The sequence below is a fragment of the Choloepus didactylus genome, chromosome 16 (assembly GCF_015220235.1).
Source record: "Choloepus didactylus isolate mChoDid1 chromosome 16, mChoDid1.pri, whole genome shotgun sequence".
NCBI lineage: Eukaryota > Metazoa > Chordata > Mammalia > Pilosa > Megalonychidae > Choloepus > Choloepus didactylus.
In genome coordinates, this window is record NC_051322.1 from 29,546,695 (window position 1) to 29,551,397 (window position 4,703).

Below are 4,703 nucleotides of genomic sequence, written 5' to 3' on the forward strand. Positions count from 1 at the left end.
TAAATACATGTTTTTTTTTAACAAGCAAGACATATTAAAACCAAATGAGCTAAGTGTCCAGGGCAAAAAATAACCCAAAGAAATAAGTAGGGAAGAAAAAATAAAGACAAGGGCAAATATTAATGATGTGAGTTGGTGGGGAAGGGGGAAGAAAAGCAATAAATGTGAATAACAAAATCAAAAGATGGTTTATTGAAAAGACTAATGAAATTGACTAACCTTTGGTAAGACAGATCAAGAAAAAACAGGAGGATTACAAGTCAATAGAATACAGAATAAAAGGAGGAAATAATTTACAGATAAAATGGGCATCTTTTAAAAAAGATTATGAACTACTAAATGCTAATAAAAGTGAACAACTAGATGAAAGGAATACATAGATGGAAAAATGTGGAATACCTAAATGGTACAAGGAAAAACAAAATTTGAATACAATAATAACCATTAAATAATTTGAAATGGCAATGAGAAAATGTCAGTCATCAGACATGAACATATACACATATTTGCCTATATTAAAAAGGATGGAAAAAAAGGGAAGAGCAACCATAAAAAACTTTTAAATATTGCTTTTGAGGAAGGAAAGGGACAAGGAGAAAGAAGCTAGAATTCTCTAAATATACCTTGTTTTATATATTTTACTTTAGAACCATGTTAATATTTCACATGAGTATAAAACAAAATTAAACTGAAATAAAAACCAATCTCTGAAATGTAAAAGAAATGTGAAAAATTAAATTGGATACTTACAACATAATGCAAAAATAAACTCCAAATGGATTAAAGCACTAAATTTGAAAAGCAAAACTGTAAAGCAAATAGAAGGAAATGTAGAAATATTGCCAGAACTCTGCGAGTGAGCGAATTTTGTTTAGAAAGACTGCAAATATACAGATTGTAAAGGAAAAAAAAAATGATAGATTTGATGAAATCAAAAGTAAATATTTCTGTCCTGTGGTGGCCATGATAAAGAGAACTAATCAACAGGTGATCTAATGGGAAAAGTTATTTGTAATATTCAAAATCAACATGGAATAAAGATTTATAATATTCAAAAACTCCTTCAAGACAACTTTAAAAAGACAGGAAATTGAACAGAAAACAAAATGAGCACAGTATATGATGAGGCAATTCACATAAGGGGAAGCCAGAATGACTAACAATGTTGAACCTCATTAGTAATCAGTGAAATAGAGATTTAAACTAAATAGCATTTTACACCTCCCAGATTGGAAAAAAGAAAATCAGATACTATTAACTGATGGCAATGAGTGGAGCAACAGGAAGCTTAACATACTCTTAGAGGCAGTGTGAACTGGGGAAGCCCTTCAGAAGGGTGGACGGAACTATTTTGTGAAAAGGAAAGTATCCCTAAGACCCAGTAATTCTACTCCTGGGTTTATATTCAGAAAAAGCAGAAGGTTGTCATGAGGATCAAATGTGTTACACTCAAGAACCAGTCAAATAATATTAATTATTTTGCCCCAACCCCTTTTTTTGGCAAATTCTTACTTCTAAGTGGCTCTCAGAATTTTTCACATGGAATTAAGAAGTTGGTTTACAACATAGATGAACTTTGAAAAATTTATCTAAGCAATATACGCCAGATGCTAAAGGACAAATATTATATGATTCCACTTTTATGAAATATCTAGAGCACAAGCAAATTCATAAAGACAGAAAGTAACTTAGACGTTACCAGGGGCTGGAGGGAGGGGAACGGGGCATTATTACCTAATGGGTACAGAGTTTCTGTTTGTGGTGATGAAAAAGTTTTGGTAATGGATGATGGTAATGGTAGCACAGCACTGTAAATGTAATAAATGTCATTGAATTGTACACATGGAAGTGGTTAAAATGGGAAATTTTAGTTTATATATTTATAACTACAAAAAAATTAAAAAAAATTAAAAAAGAGGAACATGGGAAGAGTCAGTGCGATGACAGAAGCAGATACTGGAGTGATGTGCTTGAAGAGGAAGGGGCCAAAACCAAGGAATATAGGGAGCCATTAAAGACTGAACTGCAAGGCAACGGATTCTCCCCTCAGAGCCTCCAGAAGGAACCAGCCCTGCCAATACACTGACTTTAATCCAGTGAAACTGATTTTGGACTTCTGAGCTCCCAAACCATAAGAATAAATTCACATTGTTTTAAGCCACTAAGTTTGTGATGATTTGTTGTAACGGCAATAGAAAACTAATACACCGGAGGCACTTGTTAAATATACAAATTACCAGCCCTTTCCCCTTTAAGTTCTGATTCCATAGGTTGGGGTTGTGAGCCCAGGTATCATGTTTTAATATGATACCTAGGCCAGGTGATTTTTATCTTCATGTACATTTGGGAAACATTGCAGTGGACTGTAGAAGTTGAGCTAACTTCACCACTACCTTTCTGGTAACAAACTCCATCAGCTTTGGCTAAAAGTATGGGAAATGACCAAGGATTGGCCAATGTTGGTACTCCATTGCCCTCGGGATTAAGATTGGTCCAGGGTGGGGGTGTGGGGTGGGGGTGAATGTGTGGCCCAAATTGGCCAATCAGAATACTTCTCTGGGAATTTATACATGGAAGCTGTAAGAAAAAAGTGTTCTCTCTTTGTTCTGGGATTGCTATGCTACGATTGGGCATGGGCCTGTCATTTCTGGCAGTCATCTTCTCTGACTACAGGGAGGAAGCCCGTCTGCAGTAGGAAAGAGGATAATAAAGAATACGCAGAGGGAAACAAAGTTGAGAGAGAGAGGGGAAGAAGGGGATATCTTTTGATCCTCTAAATCCACTTGCATTTGATGCTTGTGCTACCCCTGTTCTTCTGACTTATAAGAAATCAATAAATTCTGTTACTGCTCAAAGTCATTGAACTGGTTTTCATTCCCTTGGAATAGAAAGACTCCCAAATAATATACTGGGGAGCTATCTGGAAGGTCTAGGGAATGGATCCTTTATATTGTTTGGCTTTCTCGTCACCCAAATCTATGTCCAGTATCAGATACATAATACTTGTCTATGCCAGTTTATACTAATCTGATCAGAGTTTATGTACTAATTGCATAGAGTTTAGTCATTCTGTCTATACTGCTCATGTTAACTCCTTTACAGAAAAAAATTTTTTTTGCCATAACCCTATAGAATCAGTCTCCATCAACTGTTTAAGCTAATACTCATTATACTTCTAATTCCTGCTCCTCCTGCCTCCATCTATTTAATGTCAAGAAATTCTGCAATGGTAGGGTGACTCTCTTCCAGTGAAAACAAACTGCAAAATGCCTATGCTTGATTTTTTTCAAAGTACTGTCTATAAAATATCTTCTGCTGCCACATTATTGGGGTTTTATGGGCACCATTAGCTTGAAGCGAGGAGTAAAGAGGAGGCTGAGTGTTGACTAAAAAATTCTTCCCCATTATTCAGATAACCTTGTTTTTCATTTCCAAAGTTTCCCAGCTCCAGCAGCTTCAGTTAAACACTGTTATCGGCTTCATACCTGCATATTGTCAGGCAACTGATCTATAGCATTTACAAAGTGGGACTCCCCAAAGAAGGACCATGCTCTGGTGAGGGCTCACACATAGACTGCTGTTGGCAAGTATCATCAGATGCTTAGTACACTGGGGATGTAAAATTTGGTGAAAGAAAATGGGAATTCCTAACAATTCCTTCTGCCAGTAGAGTGGAGAGAGCACTGGACTAGAAGTCAGGAAACCTGAGTATAGTCTTTGCTCTGCTATTTATTACCATTTACTAAACTTAGGCAAGTCAGTTAACACCTCTTAGTTCTAGTTTCTTCATCTGTAAAATGGAATGCATGATACTCCCCTGCCTACCTCAGAGTGTTTGTAAGAATTAAACAGGTATATAAATGGAAGATATATTATTATTACACTATACTACAAATTTACTATGCAAATGTAAGGTATAATTATGATGCCCTATTCCTAGATATCTTTAATCAAACCTGAGACTATGGGATTGTGACTATTCTATTTACCATGACTGAAAAAGTGATTCGCTTCTCATAAATCCATTTATTTAATATTCATATATTATAATTAGGTAGGAATTACACAGGCCCAAATATAAAGTAGCACCAAATTTGAAACATTAGTTATGGTACTACTACTGTATATGCAAATTGCTGAAGATTCAAAGTATGGGTGCACATTGCAAATAGCTGCTAGAAATTGCTGCAAACATGACTATAAATGGTCTTCAGCAGATGTGTCCAAACTCTCTCTAGATTATAGCTTTTGGATGAAACAAAACACAATGGATTTGGACCAGAGATCATTAAAACCTTCTCCACTCCCACAAATGACTTTATTTAGTACTAAATTTAGAGCAGATAGAGAAACCATCAAGAGAGACAATGCCTGAATGTGCTAATGAATTAATACTGCAGAGCCAAGTAAATAGAAAAATATGGAGTGGTCTCTACATGTTAGCTAAACTACAAAGAATGCAAGGGCTCCTGCTTTCAAGCCCCATAATTTATATACATTCAACATAATATTGTTTGCTAATACTTTTTGAGGACTTAGTATGTGCTGGGCACTAGTCTAAGTGCTTTATTCATATCAATTCATTTAATCTTCACAACAATCCTGTGAAATAGATATTGTGATATTATCCAGTTTACAGAGGAGGACACTGAGTCTCACAGAGATTAAGTGATTTTGCTCAAGGTCACATGGCTAGTGACAAA